Source organism: Tursiops truncatus, chromosome 21 (genome assembly GCF_011762595.2).
Source record: "Tursiops truncatus isolate mTurTru1 chromosome 21, mTurTru1.mat.Y, whole genome shotgun sequence".
Taxonomy (NCBI): Eukaryota; Metazoa; Chordata; class Mammalia; order Artiodactyla; family Delphinidae; genus Tursiops; species Tursiops truncatus.
In genome coordinates this window covers 29281961-29294181 of record NC_047054.1, presented here as the reverse complement: position 1 = coordinate 29294181, position 12221 = coordinate 29281961, and positions in this window count along the sequence as shown.

Below are 12221 nucleotides of genomic sequence, written 5' to 3'. Positions count from 1 at the left end.
CGCTCATGTTTTTGGTTTGTATGGCCTCACTGTGTGTTGGGTACATGAACTTGGGTTCAACAACACTACTTCTGTCACCTTTTGAGCAGAGAAAAAATGGTCCAGACCCTTAAGGAACTGAGGATTTTCTTCTCATTTAAAAAGAAAACAGAGATACACGTGAACTGAACTGGATTCTAATTCTGCAGAAACTGACCCAAATCTGTGTCCATTTTACATCTCTGTGTCAGCACCTACACTCACCTCTTGCATGAATATTTTCTTGCTGTTCCCTCAGAAATGAATGAAGCTTTCCAGAAATTCCTACCACTTAACAACCCACTATTAGGCCTGCCTCCTCCCAGGAGCCTGCCCTTAGTAAAATATAGTCATCCCTTGGAATCAGGGGGATTGGCTCCAGGGCCCCTGAGAAAACCAAAATCTTCAGATGCTTAAGTCCCTTATATAAAATGCATACAACCTACACAAATCCTCCTGTACACTTTAAATCATCTCTGTGTTACCCATAATACCTAATACAATGTAAGAGCTATGTATATAGCTGCTGGTGTATGAGATATTCAAGTTTTGCTCTTTAGAATTATCTGGAATTTTAAAAAGTATATGTTTTTGATTTGCAGTTGGTTGAATGCACAGATGTAGACCCTGTTGATATGGAGGGCAGCTGGAGTGGCTCAAGCAGTACCTCACAGAAGCCAGACGTCTGGGGGTGGGACCTGAGATTTCTAACAAGCTCCCAGGTGATGGCAAGGATGCTAGTCTGAGGATCACGCTGGGAGTAGCAGGGAGCAGAGTGTTTCTAGCTCTATTGCATCTCCCCACAAGCTTCTCTAATGTGCTCCTTTTCAAAAGTGTTACTGAGCCAGACTTGGGTCCGAAGTAAAGCCAATCTACTGACATCACGTTGTGGTGAAGGAGTGTAGCATTTACTGCAGGACACCAAGAAAGGAGTCCAAGGCAGCTAGTACTCAAAAGATCGAACTCCCAGATGGGTTTCAGGAAAGCATTTTTATTTTTTTAAAAATATTTATTTATTTGGTTGTACCAGGTCTTAGTTGCAGCATATGGGATCTAGTTCCCTGACCAGGGATCAAACCCAGGCCCCCTGCATGGGGAGCACAGAGTCTTAGTCACTGAACCACCAGGGAAGTCCCAGGAAAGCATTTTTAAAGGCACAATGAGGAAGGGGAAGTCCCAGGATGCACACTTCTCTGATTGGCCAGGGTGGTGTCACAGAGGTTAACAATCCTTAGGCTCCAGTAGGCCTGGAGGCTATGTGCTCATGGTCATCGAGTAGTTAATTTCTTCCGTTTGGTGGTGGTTTTAGCGTCTGGAAAACAACTCAGGAAATGTGCGCCAGATACTATTATCTAGGTGCTTCAGAGAGGAGCTAAAGCAGAGGATGTGGGGGAGGGGTTCTGTCCTGGGAAGGCCCCATAACATCCTGCTTGGTTACAACAGGGCTTTGTTTAAAACTCACACTAACTAACCCTGCTTAGCTATTACTTGATGTAGCAGAACAGTTCTGAAATCGTAAATTTCCCCTCTTTTCCCTCTTTAGTCTTCTTGCCACACTCCTTCCCTCTCTCCCTTTCCACAAAGTGCTTAACCCTGTCTTTGCATTAGAATCACCTGGGGCGCTTAAAAAAAAAAAGACATGAGCGTCCCTGGTGGCGCAGTGGTTGAGAGTCCGCCTGCCGATGCAGGGGACGCGGGCTCCTGCCCCGGTCTGGGAAGGTGCCACATGCTGCGGAGCGGCTGGGCCCGTGAGCCATGGCCGCTGAGCCTGCGCATCCGGAGCCTGTGCTCCGCAACGGGAGAGACCACAACAGTGAGAGGCCCGCATACCGCAAAAAAAAAAAAAAGACAGTGGGCTTCCCTGGTGGCGCAGTGGTTGAGAATCTGCCTGCTAATGCAGGGGACACGGGTTTGAGCCCTGGTCTGGGAGGATCCCACATGCCGCGGAGCAACTAGGCCCGTGAGCCACAACTACTGAGCCTTCGCGTCTGGAGCCTGTGCTCCGCAACAAGAGAAGCCGCGATAGTAAGAGGCCCGCGCACCGCGATGAAGAGTGGTCCCCGCTTGCCACAACTAGAGAAAGCCCTCGCACAGAAACGAAGACCCAACACAGCAAAAATTAATTAATTAATAAACTCCTACTCCCAACATCTTATTAAAAAAAAAGACAATACCCTTTGGACAATATAACTGAACCCTGTAAAAGAGGGATCCAGAAACTGAGAGCGTTAAAAAAGCTTCCCACGTGGTTCTAATGTGCCTCCGGGAGAAAGCGCTGCATGAAAAAGAAATAGCCTTTACAGGGACTTCCGTGGTGGCCCAGTGGTTAGGACTCTGTGCTTCCATTGCTGGCGGCGCCGGTTCGATCCCCGGTTGGGGAACTAAGATCTCGCAAGCTGTGCGGCAAAAAAAAAAAACCCTATAATACACGTTCTTAGAAGAACAGAAAGGACGCTGCACATAACTAAGATGTTTGGGGTAAATGCTTTTTCCTCCCACACGAAGAGCTTACCCGGGAGATGAGAAAGGGATGGGCCATGACTATGTAGTAAGTCCAGATAGACTGGGACTCAGCCTTGCGGAGATGTGGGTGCCCTGGTGTGGCCCAGAGGAGGCAGGAAGACTCCCGTGTCCTCTAACCTGGTCCATACGTAGCGGAGGGAGCAGCCGGAGCTGAAGGGCCAAGGCTTCAGTGACACACGTGGGCCCATAACTGGATACCAGGTGGGACGAGGGAAGGCTCGGTGGATGCCTAAATGCATAGATAGCATCAAGCACCAGCTGCCCGGACCCTGACACCTGAAACCCTGTCCCCAGGAAGAGAGAGGAGCCTCAAATGAAGCCTGGATGTACCACCCTCAACAGTACACAGTTCACAAGAAATTCTGTGTTGGATTATACAAAGAAATGTAAAGAGAATGTAAAGAGAAATTAGGTTGGATTATGTGGATGAAAAATGTCACCTGCCACATCAGTAGACAAAGGATGTTGCAGCCATCAAGCCATCACATTATAGCCGCCCCAGCTGTGCACCCTGAGGGGCTTTAGGATGGAGAAAGCAGGATGCTGGCCCTAGATAGCTAAGCTAAGGTGCATATCAAAGGAATGATTTCAGTGAGCCATGCACAGAAAAGCACACTAAATTCATTAACTTGAGATGTCTGGTTTTCTTTAATTAACAATAATCTTTTATTTTTTCATTTTTGGCTGCGTTCGGTCTTTGTTGCTGTGCACAAGTTTTTTTCTCTAGTTGTGGCGAGCGGGGGCTACTCTTCATTGCGGTGCACGGGCTTCTCATTGTGGTGGCTTCTCTTGTTGCGGAGCACGGGCTCTAGGTGCTTGGGCTTCAGTAGTTGTGGCATGTGGACTCTAGAGTGCAGGCTCAGTAGTTGTGGCACACGGGCTTAGTTGCTCCGCGGCATGTGGGATCTTCCCAGACCAGGGCTCGAACCCATGTCCCCTGCATTGGCAGGCGGATTCTTAACCACTGTGCCACCAGGGAAGTCCCAACAGTAATCTTTTGATGTTCCGACTACGGGGTCTTTGTTGCAAAAACTCCTACATACCCTGGCTCTTCCCTTACCTCTTCAGAGCAGTCCCTCAGAACTATCTGAGAGGCTGGCTTCTGAGCTTAAGTCCTCAGTTTTGTCTGCAAAATAAAACATACCTCTCAACTTTTAGGTTGTGCATTTTTTTCAGTCGACAGTTATAAAAAGATATATTCCTTGCCATCTTGAGCTGTGGACCAAGAATTACATCCATGACACTGGCAAAGATGAAAGTGTTTGCCCTCCAGAAGAGTTGTATTTGTACTTTATAGAGAGGATTCTGGACTCCCAAAGGCTTCAGTGTCTTACGGAGAGAACTTGTACGGAAACAAGCATGCCCCATTCCTGTACCAGCCTTTGCCAAAAGTCTCTGGATACTTTCCTAAAAAAGTGCAGTTGGTTAGATGCCCAGAACCCTAGATTCCTAGGGTTCCCCCTGCTCTCTCCCCCTACCCCATGCCCCAGTGGTTTTTTAATCCTCTATAAAGCAAAACAAAGCACTCTGTGTTCCTTGTAATTTTCCAAAAGATGAAGATAATTATTGTGGTGTTTCATCTCACTGGAGCATTCCTTTAGTCTCTGCTGGAGCTCTTGGACCTTAATCTCTAGTGTTTATAAACTGAGTTGACTAAAGACTCCTGATTACTTCCAGTAACCAGGTATCTGGGTCCTACTCAACACATTTAAAAAGAGTTCTATTCTTCCTTTTATTAGAAAGAGGTAATTCTCCATGTGGGTAGGGATTTTTATCTATTTTGTTCACTGATGTATCCCAGACACCTAGCCCAATGGCTGGCACATAGAAAACACTCAAGAAATGTTTGTTGATGAACGGTATTGCATTTCTCTCCTATGAATGAGGCTTGTCTCACTGTGAGGCCAAAGTTGTCACCAATCCCTGGGGAAAGCAGCCCAGAGGGTTCAGAAACGGGCTCCTCTGGCATCTGAGAAGTTTGGAAACAAGTTGTCTTTGTCTATCCGAGGACACAGGGGCACCGACCGGCTGGTTCTCCACTCTGGCCCTTGTCGTGGATGTAGGTTTGCTGTGATAGGCTTGGATGAGTGGAGCTGATGTCGTCCAATTATGGAGCTCAGCAGTTTTTAAAGTGCATTCCCAGGACTGGCAGCATCAGGCTCATCAGGGGACTTATTAGAAATAAAAATTCTCAGGCTCCACTGCAAGACCTAGAATCAGAAACTCAGGGGGTTCCACCCAGCGACCTGTGTCTTACCAAGCCCTCCAGGTCATTCTGATACCCTCTAAAGTTGAGAAGCGCTGGGACTTCCCTGGTGCTCCAGTGGTTAAGACTCTGCGCTTCCACTGCAAGGGGTGCAGGCTCGTCACCTGGTCAGGGAACTAAGATCCCGCAGGCCGGGCTTCCCTGGTGGCGCAGTGGTTGAGAGTCCGCCTGCCGATGCAGGGGACGCGGGTTCATGCCCCTGTCCGGGAAGATCCCACATGCCGCGGAGCGGCTGCGCCCATGAGCCATGGCCGCTGAGCCTGCGCGTCCGAAGCCTGTGCTCCGCAACGGAAGACCCCGCAGGCCGTGTGGTGTGGCCCAGAAAAACTTGAGAAGCGCTGATGTGGCAGGGTGATAAGGAGGAACAGTGTTGGAAGCTCAGGTCCCATCCTGAGCGCTACGAGGACATGGACCTACTGATGCTGGTACCAATTCCAGTGCGTGGGGAGAGGGTTTCCCCCATACCACCAGGCAATTCTCAGGGTGACCTACAATTTAATTCTGACACTGTCTACCTGGAGATGGCATCAGCTCCCACAGGTTAGGGTCTCAGTCCTACAAGACTGTCCCTCCTTCCCCACTTCAGACGCCAATAGCGAGTCCACGTTGTCACCTGTGCCTCTGACCAACTGGGTAGAGATCAGAGGTTCCCACGCCCTGCACCCCACTCGGGTTCCATTAATTTGCCAGAGCAGCTGACAGAGCTCAGAGAAATTGTTTACTTCCAGATGGAAGGGATGCATAGGGCAAGGTGGGGGGAGAGGGTGCAGCGCTTCCATGCTCTCACAGCACCCCACTCTCTCCACATCTCCCCACATGCTCACGAGCAAGGAAGCTCTCTGAACCCTCTCCTTCTGGGTTTTTATGGAGGCTTCATTACACAGGCATGATTGATTAATCACTGACCACTGCTGATTGAGTTCAGTCTCCAGCCCCTCTCCCCTCTCAGGTCACGGGTGGGACCGAAAGTTCCAACCTTCTAATCATGTGATTGGCTCCCCTGGTGACCTGTGCCCGGCATCTTTAGATTTCATGAAGTCACCTCATTAACTTACCAGGAGACACCTGTATTACTCTCATCACAGGAAATTCCAAGGGTCTTAGGAGCTCTGCCTTAGGACTGGGACGAAGATTATCTATTTATTTATGCCGCACAGCGTGGATTGAGGGACACCCAGGCCCTCGGCAGTGAAGGCACCAGCCCTAACCACTGGACCACCAGGGAACTCCCCGTATTTATTTACATCACAGCATGCAACAAGATGCATCCCTCCTCCTCCAGTTCTTCCGGGAGCTCGTGATACAGCCTGTTTAGAATGCGTGGGTTAGGCCCTAGGGAGTTTCTCTGCGGAGTCCCCATGGAAAGCTTTCTGTTGAAGGCCATAAAGGTGGGCAGGGAAAGAGTGAGGGTAAATTTTCCCTTGCTCTAGTCCTATCAAGTCCTAACCAGGCTGTGGTAGGTGGTGGTTCTGCTGGAATTGCGGGGCATGAGCTGTAGTGAGAAGCTGAGTGTAAAGGAAGCTGTGTGGTACAGGAACCCCCAACCATCTGGGGAAGATCAAGAGGACGGCAGTTATCTGAGGAGACTCAAAGTAGGGGACACCTGAGAGTGAGCTTGCCTCATTCAGGTGTAGGAAGAGACGAAATTTTCTTTTTTTTTTTTGGCACGGCTTGTAGGATTTTAGTTCCCCGAACAGGGATCGAACCGGGGCCACAGCAGTGAAAGTGCAGAATCCTAACCACTGGACCACCAGAGAATTCCCTTTTTTTAATCCTTTTTTTTTTTTGGCTGGGCCACACGGCTTGCGGGATCTGTTCCCAGACCAGGGATCGAACCCATGCCCCCTGCAGTAGAAGTGCGGAGTCCTAACCTCTGGACCGCCAGGGAAGTCCCAAGAGACAAAATCTTGACCTCCTTTCTTTCCCCTCCTCGACAAAAGGAAGGTTCTGAGTGAACCACCAACTTTCACGCAGTTACTCCAGGATTTAAGTGTTCGTGATGCAGGCCCAAGAGCCAGGGTCCTCTGCTACCCCCTCCACCCTGAACCCAATTACCCCTCTGGTCACATACACGGTGTGTGGCACCCATATGTGAGTGTCACACACGTAGGCCAGCTGTCTCACGGGTCAGGATCAACAGCTCTCCCTCCTGTTTCCGATGACCCATCCTCAACCCTGCAGGTCCAGAGCAAGAAGAAGCTGGAGTCTCCAGGAGGCATAGAGGAGCCAGTGGCTGAAGGTTCTGGTTGGAGGTGTTAATAGGACATTCTGTCAACGTTCTGTCACTGTTGAGTGGTGCTTCCAGTAAATTTTTTTTTGGCTGCATCACACGGTTTGTGGGATCTTAGCTCCCCGACCGGGGATCGAACTTGTGCCCCCTGCAGTGGAAGTGTGGAGTCTTAACCACTGAACTGCCAAGGAAGTCCCCAATTAAATCCTGACTACAGCGAAGAATGGTGCTGCCATCGTGTCCTCTGCGGTTGGAGCGCTTCCATACCTAGGGTTGAACAGGTGGAGGGGATGAACCACAGGACACACACTCTACAAACTGCCCGCACACAAAGATCTCTTTTGCCCCTGGGCAGCGGGATGGCCCCTTGCCTGGAAAAGGCCAATCTAGGCTGCCATCTACACAGGTTCGGAGAGAGGAAGTCACACTACTCTCTCTCCCCAGATCGGACCAGGTCCACTGGCATAACTGGTCAGTGAATTGAGTGAAGGCGTAGCAAGTTCATCAGGTTGCAGAGTATTTGGGTGTCAACAGGCCTCTTGGCAGACATCAGAGCTTTCTAGCTTGCTGTAGAGGTCCCTTGTCTGTTAGAGGCTCAGCCTGGGAGCCAGGAGACACAGCTCTGGGTGGGCTTCCGGTGATTCTCGGAGGGCTCAGAAGCAGAAACTGTCCCAGGAGTTGGGGGATTGCCTGAGTGACAAGTACACTTATACCCAGGATTCCAATGCAAATCGGAACCTCTCCTACAGAGGCTCAGAAGTTTTTAACAGTTCCAAGTCCTGCCTGTCCTTTTGGAGGGCAGTCTTGCTTCTCCCAGGTTGGGGTGGACGGACTAGGAGAAGTTTGAACACAGGCACCACCCTTAGCTTTTCTTCACCTAAGGGAATGAATGGAACTGAGTCACTTTGAGAGGGATGCTCCCTTCCTTGTTTTAACGGAGTCTTCCAGCAGGAGGCAGCACTGAGTTGAATAGCGTACCTGGACACTAAAAACCTTCCTTCCTCTTCACAACAAAATGACAGCTCAAAGTCTTCCTTTTAAAACTGTCTCCCTGTGCTCTGGCCTCTGAACAGCTGGGGGGAGGAGGGATGCACCTCTACTTTGGTCATGGGGCCTCCTCTCTGCCACTCTCCCTGCAGGACACATTCAAGTCATACTCTTCAGAACGTGTGCATTCAAGAAAACCTAACCTTTTTTTTTTTTTTTTTAATTTCGGCTGCACCGGGTCTTAGTTGCGGCAGGCACACTCCTTAGTTGCGGCATGCGTGTGGGATCTAGTTCCCTGACCAGGGATCCAACCCGGGCTCCCTGCACTGGGAGCGTGGAGTCTTGCCCACTGGACCACCAGGGAAGTCCCAAGAAAACCTCATCTTTAAGTGCCACACTTTTCTCCAATTAATCTGCAGTTTTCTTACCTTCTCACACTCCTTCAACCGGCTGCAGAGAGGAGAGAGGCTTTGTTCTAGTTAATTCCAGGAACTGAGGCGTCTGTTGCCTATCGCCGGGGTGCTGGCTCTTCCACACGGGATTAATTGTCCCGAAGCAAGGGGCGCGTGTCCCCTGAGGGGGGTCAGGGAGGCCTGGACGCGCTAAATCCTGAAGCTTATTTTGAGGAGGCCAGGTTTGTGATTTCAGCAATGAAAGCTGGATGCACAAAGCAAGAATCACACTTGCCTCAATTGCTAAAGGTATGTTGCCTCGCCAGGTCGGCTCTGGAAAGCAGGGCTTTGCTCTGCTCTCCAGTGCCTAAAACAGTGCCTGCACATGGGCACACGGTAGGTACTCGATAAATAACCTTTGCACAAATGAGAATATGCTACCAATCTCCTAAAGCCCAGACCTCAGTTCCAACCAATATGGTACAAAGGGCATGGGTTTTGGGCTTCCCTGGTGGCGCAGTGGTTAAGAATCCACCTGCCAATGCACGGGACACGGGTTCGAGCCCTGGTCTGGGAAGATCCCACATGCCACGGAGCAACTAAGCCTGTGCACCACAACTACTGAGCCTGCACTCTAGAGCCAGCGAGCCACAGCTACTGAGCCCACATGCCACAACTACTGAAGCCCGCGCACCTAGAGCCCATGCTCTGCAACAAGAGAAGCCACCGCAATGAGAAGCCCATGCACTGCAACGAAGACTAGCCCCCGCTCACCACAACTAGAGAAAGCCCATGCACAGCAAGGAAGACCCATTGCAGCCAAAACGTAAATAAATAAATTTATTTTTAAAAAAGCATGGGTTTTGGAGCTGGACAGAGTTGGAATCCTAATTGACACACACTAGCCATGGACATGTGTGAAATGGAAATAAAAACACTCACCTTATGTTATTGGGACCATAAATAAGATTGTAGTCAATCTCCAGACATAGAGAAGGCCTTCAAGCAGTTTTCCCCTCCGTAATCTAATCCTGTGCTACCTCAGTTTACCTGGTGCTATCCAACACTCTTCAGCCTCACAGGACACCCTGACACACACCATGTCCATCCCAGACGCACCCACGCTCACTGGGTCCCCTCTACGGCCTCCATGTCATCTGCACTCTCCACGTGCTTCTGTCCCACTGGCCTGTCACTCTCAGTCACTGGCACTTAATCGCACCTCCTGGGATTATTTCATACTTTCTCAGGTGTTTGTCTTGAAATTCTCTTGCATTGCCTCAAGGCCTGGCATCATGCTGCGTGTGCATGAGGTTTAGCAAAGGCTCATTAAATCAGAACAAGGGTGGACTTAGCTGGGAAAGACCCCATGCTGGGTCTGTCGATGAAGCCCACCCTTCCTGAAGTACTGGTTTCAGACCATGGGACCTCGTGCTTGGCCCTGTGTCCTTGGGCCTTTTTTTGAGTCCTTTAGCGGTGACCATCACACTAGAGGGTACCAGTAGAAAGATGGCCTACGATGGAACCTCAGTCTGGCTACCTGGGAGTTGGAGGTATGCCCACAGCTGTGCCAACAGCAGTGGAGATTAGAAAAATCATTTGATCAGGCCCCTACGCTCTGCTTGTGCTTGCTAGAAACATTCCCCAAGGTTCTGTTTTGGCCTTCTCACTGCTTACTCTGTGCCACCCCTAAACTGGCATTCCTCTCTGGGTCACTCAGACCATGATTTCCTCCACCACACCAAGTGGTCAGAGGCTATACCTCTTCCCATCTGCACTACCCTGGGGTAGCCTCTTCATTCACGTTCGGAAAACCCAACAGCTTTGACATTCCTCCAGCTAACGTGCTCTCCTGGCCCCTGTACCTCAGGCCATCCATGATCCAGGAAGGCCCCCCCTACATTAAAACCCTACCTGTCGGGCTTCCCTGGTGGCTCAATGGTTAAGAATCCGCCTGCCAATGCAGGGGACACGGGTTCGAGCCCTGGTCCAGGAAGATCCCACATGCCGTGGAGCAGCTAAGGCCGTGCGCCACAGCCACTGAGCCCACGTGCCACAACTTCTGAAGCCTGTGCACCTAGAGCCCGTGCTCCACAACAAGAGAAGCCACCACAATGAGAAGCCCGCGCACGGCAATGAAGAGTAGCCCCTGCTCGCCGCAACTACAGAAAGCCCACACTCAGCAACGAAGACCACTCCACAGCACCCAGCCAGGATGATGCTCAAGGAATACCTGGGTTTTCTGGAGGAGATACTTTTGTTCTGTGGGAAAGGCTCACAACTTGTGAAGAATGTTCTTATTGTCAGAGAGGCCAACTTTTTTTTTTTTGCGGTACGCGGGCCTCTCACTGTTGTGGCCTCTCCCATTGCGGAGCACAGGCTCCGGACGCGCAGGCTCAGCGGCCATGGCTCACGGGCCCAGCCGCTCCGCGGCATGTGGGCTCCTCCCGGACCGGGGCACAAACCCGTGTCCCCTGCATCGGCAGGCGGACTCTCAACCACTGCGCCACCAGGGAAGCCCCCGAGAGGCCAAATTTTATACTCTGTCCCTTGGATCCTGAGAGGCAGGACCAAGAAGGGGAGTGCACTTGTGATCATGTAGACTTGTGAGCAAGGCCTCTGGTTGCATGTCAGAAGGGGAGAGGGAGACGCTTCTAGGGGAAAGCTGAGGGATTGGGAAGACTGGGCCAATCTCTACTTTGATCCTAGTTGGGGCTTTAGTTGTTGCCTTAGCTCAGATGGTGGCCCCTCCACCGTCTTACTCCCTAGCCAGGGGAAAAGGATGTGCTGCATGCCTGGAGTCAACATGTCCCCACGGCCGGGTCCTTCTGCGCACTGTCACCAGGCACAGGGATTCCAGCTGCCGTCACAGTCTTTGCCAGGAGAGGAGACTCCAACTCAGCTATAGAAGAAAACCAGGCAAGGGACCTGGCCACTAAGGCCTTCTGCTCCCCAAACGGCAGGTTGACAAGTGCTGAGTCCAGAGCTGGTGAGGTCCAGGTCAGCCATGCCCTCGTGGTCAAAGGCCATCCACCCCCCAGCATACCCCGTGATGAGAAACACCTGCTGCTTCCCAGCAGGGACCTCTACGTGGCATTCAGGGCCCTTAGAAATCTGGCCCCCCTTTTTTTGTCATTTATAAGCCACCCCTACCCTCACAAATTGCCTGCTCTGGCCAAAGCGGGAAACTTGATGTCTTGTCCTTGTACAGCCTGGTTCCCCAAGACCACCTGCCCTTGGCAACATGGGCCCCTGCCTCCCCCCAGCCAGTCGTTCTCAGGACCCAGCGGTAGCATCACCTCCATGAAGCCTCCCCTTGCGTGGACCACTCGCTGGTTACCAACCCTATACAACCTCTTTTACGCTACCTTTTCTCATGGGCAAATCTTACATTTCAGTGAAATCCCCAAGGCAGAGAGCTTCTCACGTCCGTGTTCCCCTGGCAGCTCATACAAAGGGACACTTGACAGACACCAGGGGCACGTGGATCAGTAAGTCGATGTCGGGGGGGGGGGGGGGGCAGGCTCTCCTTCCCTTTGATGCTTGCAGGGAAGGGCCCGCAGAGCTAAGGTGACTGAGCCACTGGACACGTTTGGGGGGGACACAGCCCAGAAAAGAGGTAGCACCTAGCACCACAAAACAGGAGATGGAGAGTAGTGCAGCTCCAACCCTGCCCCGATGACATCTGTCCTGGACCCGCGTGCGCTGTTACCTTCCGAGCTGGACAGCGAGGCCAACCCGTGCTCTACTCACCCCACGGGATCCGTGTGACGGTCAAGCGAGATGCTGTATAGAAAGCGCCTGA